Genomic DNA, 19,667 nt, shown 5'->3' with positions numbered 1-19,667 from the left:
GGATATAATCTAAGTATAATAAGCATCTTAAGAAAATATGGTTTCACCCGCTAAACTCACTTAAAGCAACTGGACCCTTTATCGTTCAAGCTTTTCACAAAACAATTAGTGGTAATACCTGCTGACCCTCAGGCAGCTCTACTGTACTGTTTTAGCTGACCAATTACTTTAAAAAGCAATTAATACACTACCTGTATCCATGATTTATATCATAGAGGAAATAGTGCTAACCTTTTATAGAAAAATGCTGATGGTCGATTGGAATATTGGCTCTCTAAACAGAAAATGCTATTTGAAAAGTCCCTACCTTATAGAATTGTTACAAAAAACAATTTTATGTGGCTCCCAGCTGTTTTTGAGTTACAGCAACCAATATCACTGATGTTCATGTCAACAACCAATGTAATTCATCAACTGCTTTCGTTCCAAAGGGAATACCAGTGCAAACTAATTTACAGAGATATTATTATTGACAAGTATAAAGTGCCAACATATTTCACAGCTCTGTAAATAACATGGAGAACAGTGTGTACATGAAAATGTACAGAGGGATAACAAGGGGTAAAGAGGGATAACTGGGTAGGGAGGTAAGAAACACAGGGTGAATGGAAGCAGGACCCAGAGTCGCCACTGGCTGAAGTAGTATGGCTGATGATACTGTATGTATGAACCTTGTAGAAGCATTTTTTATGGTGATAGTCTTTTAATACAAGCGTTGTAGAGCTACTGTAGAAACAGACAGAATCGCCCTTAAGGATACTTTCTGTCCATCTACATTAGAAAATGTAAACATTAATATTGACAGCCATTAGAAGATACATTATTGATATCCTTTGATTTGTTATTTGCTTGTATTCCCTCAAGCTGAAGAGGACTAATAAATGATCAGTTAGGAACACAAAACAGCACAAGCACGTAAAGCATGTTCAGCACTAAATGGGCATATAAATTGTATTTGCATCAAGCTATGCCCCTTTCACCGGAGTTTGCACTTTATTGCTTATTTCAGGGAAATACTACCTAGTAGTAGCCTCAAATCTTTCAGTTTAGTCTACTATGGATTAAAATGGAATATACCACAGAACTAAAGGCACAGAGGAATGAAGATAAAGAACAATGGAGTGGTATGAGAAAGGAGGAAACAATCAGGGTCACAACAAATAGAGATAGGTAGATAGGTAGATAGGGAGATCAAGGTCTCAGCTGAGCAAAACCACTGTATAATGAATGCCAGTTCTTCTCCAGGAAGAGGCTGCTCTGTTCTTTCTATGCGTGGTTAAATTGCTCTTAGATCCATTCCATTTAGGGCTCTGGCACACGGGGGAGATTAGTCGCCCGCGATTAACTCCCTGTTCGCGGGCGACTAATCTCCCCGAGTTGCCTACCCCTGCCATCCCACCGGCGAACATGTAAGTCGCCGGCGGGATGGCAGACGCGGCGGCGCGATTTCGCGCAAATCGCCGAAAAAGACTCGCGAGGCTTTTTCGGCGATTTCCGCAAATCGCCCCGCCGCGTCTGCCATCCCGCCGGCGACTTACATGTTCGCCGGTGGGATGGCAGGGGTAGGCAACTCGGGGAGATTAGTCGCCCGCGAACAGGGAGTTAATCGCGGGCGACTAATCTCCCCCGTGTGCCAGAGCCCTTAGTCTTAGGGGCAGATTTACTAATCCACAAATCCAAATCCCAAAAGGGAAAAAAATGGTATTGGAAACGAAGATTTTGCGACTTTTTCGCTGCCGTCGCGATTTTTCGTATTTGTTGCAACTTTTGCGTCGCTGTCGCGATTTTGCGTAACTTTTTCGTCGCCGTCGCGATTTTTCGTATTTGTGGTGACTTTTTCGTTGCCGTCGCAATTTTTTTGTATTGAGCGATAGTAAACGGCAGAAAAACCAATCCCATTTTTTTGCGACGGCGGCGAAAAAGTTGCGGAAAATATACAAAAAAGTCGCAACGGCGAAAAGAAATCGCAGGACATACGAAAAAGTTGCGATGGCGACGAAAAAGTCGCAAAAATACTGATCATTGCGAAAAAACGCCTTCGGACCGTTCGTGGATTAGTAAATCTCCCCCATAGTATCATAGTAGTCCGTATACTGTATTTTTAGCACTAAATGTCTGCAAATTTTTGCCCCTCATTCAGTGGCTCATTCCTAAGCAAATGAACTTCATTATTTAAAGAGGGAGCAGTGAAAAAAGTGGAAATAGTCCTTCAGATCCTCCCCCAACTCTTATTTTTCCTTGCCACTCTGTACTCTCTTGGTGCACTGAGCTTAGTTCATATATTGTCAGCTTATCAGTCATGTAACCTGTACACACTTCTCTGCTATAGAAACCCTCCAGCCATTCTATGAAAGAGTCATTGACATCATTCTAGCAGTAAGAAATGATTGCTTGATAGAAATGTATTTCAAAAATGCTACAGTGCTCTGTCTGCATATATGGTCACATGTCCTTGAATTAAGTCCAAGAGCAGCTTTCAGGATTAATGGTTGGACTCCACTGTGGTATTGGAGCTAGACAATAACCACCATTTTTTAAATCAATGTAGTTTACAGACCCATCGGTATCCTGTATCCTGGGTATATTCATTACTTGCCCAGCGTAGTACTCTAGTAGGAAGCCCACTGGTCCTCAGCACAAGTATATTATAGGTTAGAGTGGATAATGTTTTCATACACTGAACTCTTAATAGGAATAATCAAATAAATTTCTTTTATAATCAACCATTTTTAATAATTTCAGCTAAATATTTGAGAAACTCATCTAATCACATTTGGACACGCTTCTGTATATTTTATGTAACAGAAACGAAATTACCTTTAATTTTGCATGAGCCAAAACTAGGTGCATATCATTCCAATTTGAACATCACAGTCACATTATTAAGCCGATGGACATTTGCGGCAAAAGATTAATTACATAATTATAGAAACGTCAATTAAGGACATATTAGCTCCTCAGGCTACTTCTAACGAGTCTCTTGCTTCTAAATATGTCAAAGTTTAATTTCATTTCCCTGCCTCATGTGGTCAAAACACATTCTATCTGCTTTATGTAAGTAAAGATGCCTATTGAGTAGTGTATAACACTTTTCACAGGAGACCTAATGTACTGAACTAACTTTATTTTGGCATGTAATTGTGTTCACACTAGTAAAGAATTTGTAATGTTTAACTAGACCATGTTTAACCATATCAACAGACCATTGTAGTATTAAAATCTTTGGTTTTAAATAGGGTTGTAATCAGCATTTCTGGCAATGAGAAGTCCACAAGGATCATTTCATTATCACACTGAGGTTTTCTGCAATCTCTGCAGCTCAACACGAGATATGTTCCTATGAGTTCTCAGCTTTAACTATAGAGAGTTCAGTGCATGCAAGCTCAAGAATTTACTTTTTTTTTTTAAAACCATAACTAGATAAAAGGAAATATTCATAGGCATATTACTGTGCTATACTACTAAGGATGCTGTGTTCTTTGCGCTGGGCCCCCCTGCAAAAAATCTTCAGAGGGACCTGACACTCAGCAACTGACCCGGCCCCATGCCTTGCCACCTTATAGGCCCCATGCCATCTCAAGTGCGCGAACTTGCCTATCTGTACTGGCAGTGGGTGCTCATATTTTCTGTAAGCAAAGTGGCTATAGAGAAAAGTGACCATAGGGTCTAGGCCCACCCTGTCGCCCGGGCCCCCTGCGTCTGCGGGGTCTTGTACTCCTGGTATTTGACCTCGGCTTGTTTACTGGCCTGACCTCAGCCTGTTTACCAGATACTCCTTGCTTGCTGCCAGTCCAGACACTCTGGGGCTGATTCACTAAAGGTCAATAACGCTTATTGCATGCTTTTTTGCGTTAAAAAACATGTGATAATTAAGTCCCGATTCATCAAAGTCATTTCGCATGCGTTAAGACACATATTGCATGCAGAAAAAAATTCACTACGTTATTTACCTCGCATTGCGTTAATTCTCGCATAGAAATACTACTAGTGCATGATTCACAAACACATATGAAGCATTAAATGTGCTAAATATCGCATTAGTCTGTGCGGATATTAACACCTACTTGGGGCAGGCGGTACTTAAAGAAAATTGCGGTTTGTGAGCTTTTGGCAACACAATATGGACTTTGCAGTGGGGTTTTTTCAAGTCTGTGTTGGCCCTAGAGTGATACATCCTCCAGTTTGCAGGGAAATGGTCATTTTCAGTACAGTAGTTTTCCGAAAGTAATGGTTATATGCGTAAAATCGTGCACTAATATAGCACGCGGCGAAATATATTGCGCGCAGCAGGAAATAACGCAAGAAAACCGCTCATCGCGAGTTAAATGACACAAAGAATATAGCGCTCTTTTTAACGCACTTTAGTGATTCAACCCCTCTGCCTATTATACAGATTAGTGATTATTTGCTGCCTACCTTTGACCATTGGCCCAGTTTAAGGACTTACATATTTGTTTTTCCCTTATATGTTCAACTACCTCATCTTTTTTAATAAATCACCCTTCTCTAAAACAATGTGTTTCTAGACTATGAACAAATGAATTACCCACCCTACCTGTGTTACACAGCACATAGGCTCCTACCTGCCAGCTACTTATCAGTGACCCAACCTGTCATGTGTGCGACAATATGAAAAAATGGCAATCTTTGCGTTTTCTCTATGTCAATTTGGATCATTTAATAAATGACTGAGAGGCCCCTGTGGGGGGTGTAGGGGATGTGACGGGGGCACCTTGGGGGGTGGGGGGCCCCTGGGGCAGTAGACCTGGTGGGCCCTGCACCCCCCCAGTCCGACGCTGCTTGTATATCTGTATAACACTGTTCACAATCTGGGATAACTTGGAACTACCTAGATTTAGGGACAGATTTATCAAAATGTGAGATTAACCACAGAAAAATTCACCTAATTTCTATTCATTCCATAGGATTTTTTGATGCATATTTATAAATACGCTTCTAAAAATCCCAAAGGAATGAACCCTGTATTAAATCTGCCGCTTAGAGTAGATCCTCAATTCTACATGTATAGCATGTGCAACCTGCATTAATATTGTATAAGGCCAGCCATGTTTTCCTTCACTGAGCAATTACTCTTTAGCATCATATGCACCACGATTAGCATTGCATTTTTTTTTTGTATCCAATTGAAACCATAATAATTTGTACATCTATTGTCTTCCAGGTTATATGGCCTTTTTTCAATTTGGATCTTTTAATAAATGACTAGATATTTGTGGTATCACGGAAATGAGTTTAGTCATGATTTCAAAAACCTCTAAAATGAAGAAAATGAGAATGTTGATAAATGGGCCTCCCCGTGTTTAGTGCTGTTATAATGAAAGGGAAAACCCCTTGTATACAGGGTCAGACTGGGCCACTGGGGTACCGGGAAAAAACCCTGTGGGCCCCGGCGGCCCAGACACGATCCTTGTCGCCACTCCCCTGGCTCCTAGTGTCCCTCCCCTGATGCGTTGAAAGTAAGTTTCACTTATGCACGATCACGGGAGACCATCAGTTGGGGGTTAGGGTAGCGCAGCAGGGGCCCCTATGGGGCTGCAAGGGATGTGGCGGGGACTCCTTGGGGGTTGGGGGCCCCTGGGGCAGTAGACCTGATGGGCCCTGCACCCCCCCAGTCCGATCCTGCTTGTATGTCTGTATAGCACTGTTCACAATCTGGGATAACTTGGAACTACCTAAATTTAGGGACAGATTTATCAAAATGTAAGATTAACCACAGAAAAATTCACCTAATTTCTATTCATTCCATAGGATTTTTTGATGCATATTTATAAATACGCTTTTAAAAATCCCATAGGAATGAACACTGTATTAAATCTGCTCTTTAGCATAATATGCACCGTGTTTTTTTTTGTATCCAGTTGAAACCAAAATCATTTGTGCATCTCCTCTCTTCTAGGTTATATAGTCTTGCAAACACACTCAAACCCTTTGCTTGTGTTCAGCTGGTTTGGTGTTAATATTACCAGTCATATAAATAGGATTGACTGCACCCCAGAAAGTAATTCATAAATGCACAGCACTTGAATCCTTACTTAAGTAGTGCATTAGTGCTGGAGCAGTACGACATATCAAGAGGCATACCATCTCCTTTGATAAATGTTGCCCACTATTAAAATGACATCTCCATTCATCAAAGGACTGGATTTTCTTTATACTATTTCTAAGTAACTGTTTTCATGTCAGGTGACAGTGAGGAATTGCATTTAATCTCTCCCATGTACTTCACAATCTGAATTTCCATTTATTCCTCTCAAGCCTATCGGATATAGCAAGCCAGTTCTTGAGCTCCCTCCCCAGGATTAATGTTCCAATGACTGACTACACCAGATCATTAAAGGGAGATAATATGATGCCGCCTGGGATATTGTGGCAATCGAATCGTGTTCAAGCCAAGTAATAAATAAAGTTGCCTGAAGTACAACAAATTAAATTTTCTTTGACAGCTCTCACCAGTCAATATAGTTTAATCAAGGCACAACAGGCAGAGTTGTGTTCATGAGAAGCACCCAGAATGGTCTCTTAGGATAGAATTATCTGAAGGAAAGTAGAAATGCATTGTACATTATGTACACATAGAAAGCATCATTTTATTGCAGATTGTTAGATGTGTGCTGATGTGATGCAGCACTATGCTTTAACATATCAAGGGCTGTTTTTTATTACATTTTATCTACTGGTACTGAATATACTGTAGCACCATATAAATATTCCACAGTGCTACACAGAAGAACTATGGGAATAAACTCTTCAACAGATGTATCTTTATACAAGGAATAGTCTACACAGAATATATGAATAAAACATAAAATAGACCCAATGTACTGTATATAAATATAAACCTGGTATGCTGACTAAATATCTGTTTATATCCATTCTTTACCCAATTTACCTTGAAATGTGTTGGTATATTCAGTGGGGAGATTCTGATAAAATTGTCTGGAATATGTTCATGGTTTTTTTTTCTGTTGGAGCCTTAATTTGTATTAAGAAATAAGTGCTATCATTTAATACTGACTTGTTGCTTAATATGTGTTTTTGGTGTCAAAGGGGTGTGTTTACTAAGAATGGAGATAAATATCACCGTGATGTTGCCTGTAGCAACCAATTAGGTCTTTGCTTTGATTTCTAACTTGTAGGTGACTGTTCAAATCTTATTGCTGATTGGTTGCTATGGGCAACATCACCGGAGATATTTATCTCCAATCTTAGTAAACACACCAGAGTCGTAACAATGATTAAAGTGGCAGTGACACCTTTGCTTATGTGATTAGATATTTTTCTGATAACTATTAATTGCAAAATCACTGACATAAACCTACCAGATTAGTAAAATATATTGCTTTAAAAAAGCACTCCATATGGAGAAGGATACTACATCCTGTAGGGGTGAGTACTACTTTTGTATTCTCTTATCTCACACCTTTAAACTCCTCTGTCTGCAAATATCATCACCTGTACTGCTCTGTGCTGCTGTTTTTTTAAATGGTGCTTTTAACACATACTCCCTTACTTGGCAACTTATTCTCCCTTTCTTGATTAGTTATGCGTGTCCCTTGCAATCCTACCGGCCTGTTTCCCTTTCCTGCACAAACAATCTAGTCCAGTACTGGAGTTTGAAAGGGTAATCTTGCAAACAGTCCTACCACAGATCGTTAGCTTTGCGCAGGGAAGGTAACCTGGTAGTGGACAAGGGACACACATAAAAAATCAAGTAAGGAGAAATGAATTAAAATCAGCATTAAAAAAAGCACTACAGGGCAGTACAGGAGAGAGGTTTTGTAGTGCAGTGGAGAATACTTAATATATAGTCAGACATCTAAACATGAAATGAAGGCACAGCACTGTGATAAGGTGTGGACTCTGACCCTGATTGGTCATCTATTATAAGCCAACAACAGCAATGCCAGATTCTTTTTGTCAGTCAAGCATTTAATTCCACCACACTCTGAATGACAAGTCTTAATGGGCTATACGAGCGGTGAATCTGACACGCTATTAAATAGAAGTAACCTATTTCCAATTTACATAGAAAGAGGGCAAATTGAAGAAACTGGTCTTGTCTGAAGGACATATAGGCACATTTTGATGAAGAATACAATCCCATTTACAACTTAAATGAAAACATAATTGGGGGTCATTTATCAACACTGGGTAATTTTGCCCATGGACAGTAACCCATAGAAACCAATCAAGTTGTTGCACTCATTGTTCTACCAGCAGCTGCTGAAAAAGCCAATCACTGATTAGATTCTATGTGTTAATGCCAACGGGAAAATTTGCCCAGTGTTGATAAATGAGCCCCAAGGCTGTCAGCAGATATAACTGGGCATAGCAATGGCACAAATCAGGTATGCCTGTAAAACCGCAGAGGAACATGTAAGTGGTTTTCAAGGCTGAACATATAGCTGTTTGTATGTTACTACAAATATCTTTACAAACCTTTACCCTAAACTGCCCACCTACTGTGTTGCCAACAACCAATGATATACACATGTGTTTATTAGTCATGGTTGCAAATGAAACTCCAACTGCTTAGGTTTATCTTTCATTGGTTAATGATTTATGTTTGTGTATTCATCACTGTAACAATGATGTAAATTGCAGCTTGGATGTTTAATCATCTGAGTGGAGATTATGGTAAGAGGCGCAATCACACACATTTAGTAATGAAACTAATTGCAGGCTCTGTACACTAAAAGGTGTTAACTTGAGAGGCATTAACATCCAACTACTTGACTTGTGAAGGCGAAATGTCAAGTATGGACTTATAGTATACGTCACTTCTGGAACTATGTTTAGAAAACTGTTAGCATGCCATTAATCATCCCAGAAATATAAAAACACATATACTAAGGAAATTACTCATCGCGTATAGCAATACAAGACCCTGCCAGGGAAGATATGAAACTGGAAGCTGTTTTCAACAAACATAGGTACAACATGATGAATGGAGGCGTTTTGGTGTAGTCCCCCAAACTACGAAAATAATAGGATCCAAAGTGCCTGCCATTTCCTTCACAGTTGCAAATAAAATAATCCCATTAGGAAGCATTGCCTATCAAATCTGCTTTTTTTCACTCTGCAAATAAAGTCTTCACAGATTTTCTAAACCAGCTGTATAATGGATCTAATATCATTGTTATGTATATGAATGTATTCATAGCTGTGAAGGCCACATAGCAAGTTTTGGATCTAAAAATACACTCAGTACATGACATCCAATAAAAAGATCATCGAGCACATTTATAGGGCTTAGCTACTGCAGTGATCTCAATAGCTAAAAGAAATAGGCAAAGGCAATGTGTTAGTTAAGTGGTACAGACATTACCATATTGTATTTCTGCAAGGGGACAGCAGAAGTCCAAGTTGACTCTAGTATCAAACAACTGCTTTCTCCTTACCATTGGCCTAAATGCAGATGATAACATTTAGCTGTACCCCCTTCTCTTGTGGGAAGTGAAAGAGATCTGCAATGCAGTAAAGAAATAGGATCATGAGGTTTAAAACTGAATATCCTGTAAAGCAGGGGTCCCCAACCTTTCTTACTCGTGAGCCACAGTCAAATGTAAAAAGCAACACAAGCACCATAAAAGTTCATGGAGGAGCCAAATAAGGGCTGTGATTGGCTATTAGGCAGCCTCTATGCACTCTATCAGCTTACAGGGGGCTTTATTTGGTAGTAAATCTTGTTTTTATTCAACCAAAACTTGCCCCCAAGTCAGGAATTCAAAAATAACTCCCTGGTTTGGGGGTTGGGGAGCAACATGTTGCCCCCGAGCAACTGGTTGGGGATCCCTGCTGTAAAGTCTTCTGTAGGGTAAAGGTTAGCATCTGAGGGTCAGCAATATTTTGTGCGATACAGCAATGTATGTATGTATGTATGTATGTATATCTTTATTTATAAAGTGCTACTTACGTATGCAGTGCTGTACAGTAGAAATGGCAAAGTACAAGCATAATAAGCATGTGGGAACCTAACCACCCCTACAGCCTGCAGTGTAACTAATGACACTGTGGGTGGAATGTGTTCCCATTGGTTTGTTACGGGTGTTCTCTAGTCTATAAACATAAGGGGATCCAATTCTTCCTTCTCTTTGAACTAGATTTGAAGCAAAGGGATGGATGTCCAGGGGGGACCTAAGTGAACCTAAGGGATTGGGACTCTGTAAATGTAAAATGTAATTAGTGATAGGCTAGCTTCTGTCATAGCATGATTTAGGAGTGTATACAGATGGGGGTTGGTGTGCTCCAAGGAGAGACAGCGTGGGGGCCAGAGCAGGGATCTTAGTGAAGGTGCTTAGGATAGTTTATATTACCTAGCATGCAATCACAGTGGTGGCTGCTGTAGGTACTGTAACTGCAGATTGACAAAGGGACATTTAGAGATTTACATGGGAATAAAATAACTGGTGAAATTATTGTCCCAGGTCCAGAAACCCATAGCAAGCACCCAATACTGCACTAAATAAGCTACTCTAAAAATGATTGGTTGCAGAGACCTTGGGAAACTTTGTGTTTAATAGTTTGCCCCTAGTGACTTGCCAAAGGCCAGAAAGCATTGACACCATGATTTTCATCAGGCCTGAGGTCAAGAGACAAAATATACATATGGTATAGAAACACCTAAAACCTAGCAAAAAACTGCATGCAGCTATTTGTTTGTTAGTATTAATATTAAAGACTATAGGCAGTCTGTGCTAAAACAGGACTTCTGAAGCCAGCGATCCCCAGAGTGTGCATAGAGGCCCCTAATAGCCAATCACAGCCCTTATCTGGCTCCTCCATGAACTTTTATGGTGCTTGTGTTGCTCTCCAAGTCTTTTTACATTTGACTGTGGCTCACGAGTAAGAAAGGTTGGGGATCCCTGTCTTAAGCTATGACTATGCTGTGTACGGAGGGTATCCATCATTCCTTTTAAGATGTAAAATGTTTTTCTGCAACAGAAACCTGTCATTAAAATTAGTAACTTCACGCTTGGAGCATGTACAATATTTAACACAGTTCATTTATAGAGGCATAAAGCCTGTGTGACATTGCGAAAACTTTGCCCAGCAAAGTGATGGAAATTTGTTTGAAGAATAAATAATTTTTTTGTCTTCAAAGAGCTCCATATTGTAGCCTTGGTCTATCCACTGCTGGATAATAGATCAGTGCCATTAAGTGTTGGCTTGTTTTTCTGAAAATCCAAGGGTAAGAGTTTTCCCCAGGGATAAAGATCAAAAACCTACATATATATTTATTCACAAAAACTTCTTTTGTATTTTCAAGAAAACAGTACTCAACGGCCTAAGGCAAAGGGATCAATAATATAATCTAGGCTACTTTAAATTCACTGGCATTTCTTAGAACCAAAACTTGTGCAAAATCCTTTATTTGTAGAGTCTGTGCTTATTCTGTGCTAGTGTGTGTATCTTTTATAACTTGTCTCTTAGATTTACCCAAAGTGGGCATTGTGTAACCTCAACTGTGTGAAGTTATCTGGTGGACAGCACTTGTAGCTGCCTTTGGGGTTTTAAAAGCGTAGAATCACAACTAGTACATTAAAGCTGGCCATACACGCACCGATAATATAGTACGAAACCTTGTTTCCAGTCGATCAATATCGCAGGAAGCTGCTGATATCGGACGACTCGCCGATCGGGCGGGTTAAAAGATTTTGATTGGGCGCCATAGATTGCGCCTGAGCAAAATCTGCCTTCAGGGCTGAATCGGCAGAAGGAGGTAGAAATCCTATTGGCAAATCGCCACGTGTGTGGCCACCTTTAAGCCCTAAGCATTTATAGAATGCCCAGTTCTAAGCAAGTTTTCATTATTTCTTTTTTTATAGTTTTTGAATTACATAGAGGAATGCCTTACTCTTCTAACTCCCCCCCCCCCCGGCAACCAAAAGGTTTATTGTTATTGTTACCTTTATTACTATTCAAGCCTCTTCTATTTATATTCCAGTCTCTTATTTAAACCACTCCCTGGTTGCTAAGGTAATTTGGACCCTAGCAACCAGATCGCTGCTGAAACTCCTGACTGCAAAGCCACTGAACAAAAACAGTAATAATTAAAAAACTGCAAATAATAAAAAGTAAAGACCAATTGGAAATTGTCTCAGAGAATCACTCTCTACATCTACTCTCTACATCTACTCTCTACATCTACTCTCTACATTATACAAAAAGTTAACCTAAAGGTGGACAACCCCTTTAAACATAGGCCTGCCTATGATTAAGTGCTCAGTATTGGTATAAAACGCGTAGGGCCTAAATTTATTATGATGCATTCAATTCTTGAATAATTAGCATTAAGCAGCATATATACGTCAGTCCGGTTTTGTTGCCAGCCCGTCTATCAAGATGAAGTTGTGATTTCTCTCTTTAGCTGAAGGTCTAGGGCGCGTGTACCCAGACCTACCGTTCCAAGCGGTGAGTTCAACTTTAATGGGACTTTTCCTTCTTTAAAAGCCTGGAAACATATCTGTTTATCTGCTCTATATATAATACTAATATATTTGCTGATGTGTTTTCCCTGCAGTTACCTCTATAATAAAATATTTTCTTACACATTTTGCAATATTTGTTGTTGTTTTTTTTTTTTTTTTTAACAGAATGGCTCGGTTTGCAGGCAGAATGAGAAAGTGTTCAGTTACAATTAGATGGTAATTAGCACCGTCTGTTTTCCTATATGTTGCTCTATACTGTTAATATTTATACCTCATAATGGGCTCTGTTCCTATGTAAAGTGATACATAATGAAGATAACAGCTGACCAGAATAGGGTACATTGTGCGAAATGCATAGTCTTGTTGGAAGTGGGAACAGATGGACCAGTGCAGTCTGATAATGAATATACAGTACAGTCTTTACATTATGGCTTTCTGGCCCTACTAACAAAGGTCTCTTCCTTGGGAACCCTGAAGTAGTATTTCTGTAACTTGAAGGTTAGGTATATTTGTATGGGTGGCTGGAATCCTGGCCTACAGCATGCTTGGACTATTTACAAATGTGGTGTTGGAGGTGCCTGAAGTTATCATGTACCCTTTGAGAATGTTTAAATAATATTCCTCATGTTATAATATTGCCAATATCTATATACCAAACTGAAGTATTTAATGGGGTTAAGGGAATAGAATAATGTAATAGTAATTGGACAAAAATGTAATTGTTTGAAAATAACAACACAGACTTGTATTATCCCAGCATAAGAGCGCATCCAATACAGAAGGTTAATAGGTTTTGAGATAAAAAATAAACAAAACCATGCTGCTGGCAGGCTACCAATTTATCATTCCAGGGGGCTGACTTTAATGGCAATAAGCTTCTTGGATCAATATCTACTCACTTTTAACATAATTATACTGTCGCTACATGGGTTTTTCATGATAAAAGGGCATCTAACAAATGTTGAACAGGAATGAAGAATCACTGAGCGCCTCTATTTACAGTAGGAAATTCTAGACCCTATCTGCTGTATGCTAACTGTGACAGCTGGCCTTTGTGAATATCCTTTTGCCAGCTGCACTCCTCTGCATCTTGAAATTGTAAAATGTTATATTAACCATGAGTATATTGTACCATAAGCAAGAGTAAAACAAGCACACAAGCAAAACATTGCTCTAAGAGTAAAATGAGGCCAACTAAAAGACATAGCAGCAAAAGTCTGTGGGTAAGGTCTCATTAATGCTGAGGCCACAGTGAATATGTTCACTCTCAACACACTGGATAATTATTTGGATGTATTAATCATGTTGTCTTATTTTTTTAGGTGCACAAATATGATTTTTGTCAGCTGTGCCGTATACTATATATATCAGAGTATGGTCTCTCCAATAAATTATATATATATATATATAAAAGGCAAAATAGCATTTTTATGCATCTTAGCAGTGTTTTAACACATCTTGCCCTCTTTGCCAGCTCCATCTACTATTAGTCCACAAGCCTTATCCATTCCCTATTTATGTATCTAAATTCCATTTAATCAATACTGTTATTTTTTTATTTTACTTATACCTTTATTGGGCTTAGTTAAGCAAATCTTTAATGGAAAAGGGTATAAGGGTACGTTTGGATAATACTAACATATAGCAAGCAATGGGGTATAGACTGATGCAAGGAGAGGATTAGTTGTCCCATTTACAAGGGCACAAGGAACACCCTATCTAGAATATGCAGTGTAGGGTTGGTCTTCAATACTTTAAAAGGACTTTATTGAAAGACTTCAAAGGGGACTTTCTTGACAATTTGGCCATCGGTAGGCACTTGTTGCTAAAGTCATAAACAAAATACTATGGTTGGCCTTGGGAGATGAATGCTGATAGACTGGAGGGCTGTGTCTGATATCATGTGTATCAAGTAATTCATGCTTTTAATGGGAAAGAAATATGTTACTGGAAATTGTATCTGTGCTGCTAGATATGTGCAATGCTCTCATCCAATACACAAGTGAAAGGCAAAATTGTTTCAAATTCTTTCAACCCAATCATCTATATGGCTGCCTGCCAGTAGTTAAGCAGAATTTCAGTGCTGATGTTTTGGATTGTTTTTATGAAAGCCACAAGGGTATGCTTAGATAAATTATTAGACCTGCATTAATAAACAAGCCCTGTACCTGTTTAAATTCTTCCTTAGACATTTGTTCCTAATTCAGATGACTTGTACTTCACGAAGAGACAAGTGGTTTGTGTTTGCATTTATGTGAATCTCCGTGCCTACTACACTGAAAAGCTAGAAATTTCTACTTGAACTCATGGAGAATTCTATTAGAGAGATTAGGAATTGGCACCTGATAATGTTAGAAACTTAATTGCTAGAATCAAAATGTGTGCCTGCACTATTACGCAAGCCCTTTAAACCCCCTAATTCTAGAGTAGACATGCAGACTTTAATTCATAGGTTCTGTTTAAATTGATATGTAACGCTTGGCATTTCTCTAATGGGTTGTACATTCATTCTTCACTTAAAAGCAATTTCTGATACTTCGCTGTTTTAAAGCAGGCATTGCTTATTAATCAAAAGCATAAATCTTCTTCCAGATAGTAAAGCGTAAGGTTTAATCTAGTCTAGCTGTAAAGCACAAGCATTGTGGCAGGATGGGTTTAAACCTGAGGAAGGCACATGGTGCCTGTTTTCCACTGTGGTTAGAATGAAGTAAGCTACACTTAGGGGCTGATTTACTAACCCACGAATCCGACCCGAATTGGAAAAGTTCCGACTTGAAAACGAATATTTTGCGACTTTTTCGTATGTTTTGCGATTTTTTCGGATTCTGTACGAATTTTTCGTTACCAATACGATTTTTGCGTAAAAACGCGAGTTTTTCGTATCCATTACGAAAGTTGCGTAAAAAGTTGCGCATTTTGCGTAGCGTTAAAACTTACGCGAAAAGTTGCGCATTTTTCGTAGCGTTAAAACTTAACGCTACGAAAAATGCGCAACTTTTCGCGTAAGTTTTAACGCTACGCAAAATGCGCAACTTTTTACGCAACTTTCGTAATGGATAGGAAAACTCGCGTTTTTACGCAAAAATCGTATTGGATCCGAAAAATTCGTAAAGAATCCGAAAAAATCGCAAAACATACGAAAAAATCGCAAAGTACCGATCATTACGAAAAAAACGCAATCGGACTCCATTCGACCCGTTCGTGGGTAAGTAAATCAGCCCCTTACTGTATACTCTTTCCATTGTACATTGTTTTAAACATTAATTTGCCTGATTTTCAATCATATACCTTATACATAACACTTAACCCTTTCAATTCAGAGGTTCAGCAACCCAACACCAGAAAACATACAAAAACATCAGGAGTAGAACCCTACCTTTCTGATCTTGCCCAGCCCTCTGCCCTGTGCCCTTCTGCTTAGTAAGATGGCTGAAATGTTGATTTAACAATCTCTACATTATCAGAGGTCTTTGTACCTCCAGCCTTGTACATAAGATCAAGGAATAACATATTTAATTTCAAGCCTAATATAATCTTTTAATATTTATATTCACAAATTTAGGACTGTTTTGGTCATACCACTCACCCACCAAGGCCACATTTGGCCTCATCCCTAATGCCCTAATGCCAACCCATTTCAGAGCTTTGACTCATTTGTTTGGCTACATGGAAATCTGGACTGTCCCCGATCTCCATGGAAGTCTGGTCAGTTGCAGGAAGAGCAGTATGACTTTATTGTCTGTTAAATACAAATACGCGTCTGAACCACGTGAAGACAACCCACACCATTCAAAATTGCTGACTGCACTTCATTTGCTGTATTTGTTGAGAGAAGGTATTACCGCTAATACCAGTAAAGGATAATAAGGGTCCCTTGCATAAACAGTACAGTGTGAAAATCTCCATGTTTTTTAACCCCCCGCTCATGTGCGCACACACAAATATCTAAACGATTGCACACAATAAATTGTGGTGCACACAAAGTTTTTTGTGTGAAAACACATTAGTTTGTACTGAGCACACCAGTTTTTTAAAGTGTGAGCATGGTTTTTAAAAAGTGTGCACAAAAGAATTTTTTGCGCACATGGTCAAGAAGATGTTAAAGGGAACACTGGACACAGAATTTTCCCAACAATTCAAGCCTAAATGCACAGGGAGTTTTGGCCACTGCAATTACATCCTATGCAAAATGGATGCAGGTTGCAGCTAATATTTTCTGAGCAGGTATTGCGCCATTTCTGGCGAGTGGGGTTAAAATGGCATTAGCATGCAGTTGTTTTGGAGCAAAGCAGATTTGCCCCTTGATGCAACCTCCTGTGGGGACCCGAGAATTCAGGGTAGTGGTAGCCCCATGGTACCCCAGCAACTACAGATGCCCTTGAACATCATACAGCAGAGTCAGGACAGTGAGGGTTGGAGAGGAGGGTGCAGGGCCCAACGAGGTTCCCACCCCAGGGCCCCCCAGACACCCCCTGGGGGCCCCCACTGCCCACCCTACACCCTTCCCTGAGCGCACCTGCTTTAGTCTTACCTTTTAGTCTCAACTTAGGCGCGACAGGGGAGGGGCAGAGAAGCACCATGGGCATCTCACAACTAGGGCCTTGGGCCCACCGGGTTTTTTCCCGGTGCCCCGCCGGCCCAGTCCAACCCTGAGACAGACACAATGGCGCTTAGTGCATCTATAAGGAAGTGCAAGGAATGTGTTTAGATGTAAATACTTTAATGAAGTCTGACTTTGCAAATGAAAATGATCTGCAAATTGACGATTACACTGATCATTCACTTCATGTCTACTAATATTGGCAAGAAAATGTGCTTCTGCCGAGAGATTTATGCCTGTGGTAATATTTCAAATTATACTGCTTTGCTCAGGCTTCAAAACTGTCCGTCTCACCTGTTGATCTCCTGGCTGGAAGCATTTGCACCAGTACAAATGCATGGGGAGCTTTGCTGAAGTCAGAATGTAAGGGTATATACAGCTAACCCCCTGGGTTACACTGAGTAGAAAGCTGTACTTGAGATCAGAAACTTCTAGCAGAGAATTCAGTACTCAGAACCTGTATTCCCATCTTCACTACATAGCTTTCTGGCAGCACTACAGTCAGTCTCTGAGAGATGTACTAGCCTGAGATCTATTCTACACAGATACAGTAAGTATATCCAGCTAGCTAATTCTGTGCTCATAATACCATAATGGCAGCATCAAACTGATAATAAGGGCTTCATGCCCTGCTATTTGGATTACATTAACATAAATATATACTGCATGCAGATACATACACATACAAACCCACACATATACATACCCACACTTGTAGATATAAAGAAACACATGCAAAAAGCAAGTTTAGTCATGTGACGTTGTACCATAATAAATAACATTTATCTGTCTCATTGCCCTAGGGTGGTATAGAATAGAACAATATGAGGCTTTTTTGTTGTGGGTTCCCCATCTATTGATAAGCTACATTTTCAAGTCTAACACTGGGACTTAGCAGCAGCAGCAGCAGCTGGGGATTCAGCATTAGCATCATAAAACAACTGATGAATTTAATATGCAGATCCCACCTGGCCCAGCCTGCCAGCTCCACTTTGGAGTTTACATCACTTTCGTCGCAACTTAATGGGAATGGAGACTAAAAGGCTCAGATGTGTGGCAATCAGAGCAAAGGGTAAGATAAAGGGAAGAATACATTGTAAAGTTGATTGCATGAATAATTATGTCTCATAGCAGTCATGGGCAGAATCAGCCACCTGCGGCCAAAATTTGGGAATCGTTGTTACAAGTTGTTCCAAATGAATATCAGTGGTTCTGAGTACAAATACATTTGGCTGGGGAAAAAGTCAGGTGCTTTGGCTTATTTAAACCCATTTTCCTCTCTGAATTTCTTTACTTTTTATTTGTGCTGTTAGAGATTGCAGCCTTAATTAAAAGTTCTAATAAGAGAAACACATTTTGGGTTTAGAGAAGTGACTCACATTCTGTATTAAAACTGTGCATCAAGTTACCATGCAAATCTCTGGGTTACTTACATATAGGGATGGTTATCCAAAAGCTGTAGGTATCCTGTAGGTATCCTATGGATATACCCTGGAGGGGCAGCAGTGGCAGTGGCAAGGTTTCCAGTCTTGTTTCAGCACTGATCCATATAGCAGAGCATCATTAAAAGGACCTGTAAGCCTTGCATTAAGCCCAGGGTTGGAGCTGGAGAGCAGCGAGTGTGATGACAGCATCCAGTCGTTCTACAGAGGAACCTGATTCCATTGCTGGCAGTGCTATATTGCTGAGTGAATGCTTTCACTCCCTTTCCCTATTGGTTCAGCCATTCCCGGCAGTTTATGTGAGCAAGAAGATTCAGCACAATACACAGGGCTATGTGTGTGTTGTACATGGCTTTATCCGATCTGAAAACCCTCCCTCTCTATCATATGTTAAGTTTAGAAGCTAATGAAGTGCTGTGACAATCACAGTCATTAAAGGACCACTAAACCTAAACTGCAAATGGCTGTTGATGAATAAGCTGCTGGCAGCAAATTTCACAGTTTGGGTTTTGGTTTAGTAAAAACAGTATTTTCATTATTGCCTTAACCCATAATTGTTGTATTGTTTGTAGATGATTGGCTATATGTTTTGCATCTATTAAATAGCCTTATTTTTTTTTATTGAAAAGCCATATGTATTCTGCAAAACAAAAAGAAATGTATGGAGTTGTTAAACAAATGCATTATACAGAATGTAGCATTAGCTGTGCTACCAAAAGCCAAGAGCTGCAAACCTTCCCTCCTGTATGTCTTTAGTGAAAAGCCTAAATTACAATGAAATAATTCAAATGTTTAAAAATGATTTCCTTTTTCTCTGTAATAATAAAACTGTATCTTGTACTTGATCCCAACTAATGAGGTTAACCTCATCACATGAATTAGATGTTTTAAATATATATTTGATAAGGGTGGCACATCGCTGTATTGGTATGAACAGCGATATATTAGGAGATTTTATATTTGCACCCAATGGGTTAATAGTGTTTTAAATTGCTTCTATGCACTGATTGGATCATGTTTGTATTTAACCATGCACCTCACTTCCTGATACTGTCCTGATGATGATCCTATATGGATCGAAACGCGTAGACTTTTTTGTTTAATAAATTATTTTATTTTTATATTTTACCGTCAGTGCTTTCTAAGAGACTGTACATGAATTTATGGTTAGCA

At 39.4% G+C, this 19,667-nt stretch overlaps 1 protein-coding gene across 1 annotated transcript in view; it reads right to left on the bottom strand.

Annotated features, from left to right (window-relative positions):
• Positions 1-18,779, bottom strand: part of LOC100493271 (prolactin-releasing peptide receptor-like) — a 52,133-nt gene extending 33,354 nt beyond the window's left edge. Inside the window, exon 1 of the mRNA XM_002932968.4 lies at positions 18,486-18,779. The gene's annotated coding sequence lies outside the window, so the exon portion shown is untranslated. The remainder of the gene's footprint in view (positions 1-18,485) is intronic.
• Between the last annotated feature and the right edge of the window lie 888 nt (positions 18,780-19,667).

This window comes from Xenopus tropicalis, chromosome 3, assembly GCF_000004195.4.
Source record: "Xenopus tropicalis strain Nigerian chromosome 3, UCB_Xtro_10.0, whole genome shotgun sequence".
In the NCBI taxonomy this organism is placed as follows: Eukaryota; Metazoa; Chordata; class Amphibia; order Anura; family Pipidae; genus Xenopus; species Xenopus tropicalis.
Note: the sequence above shows the minus strand (reverse complement) of the source record. Positions and strands in the feature narration are given on the sequence as shown.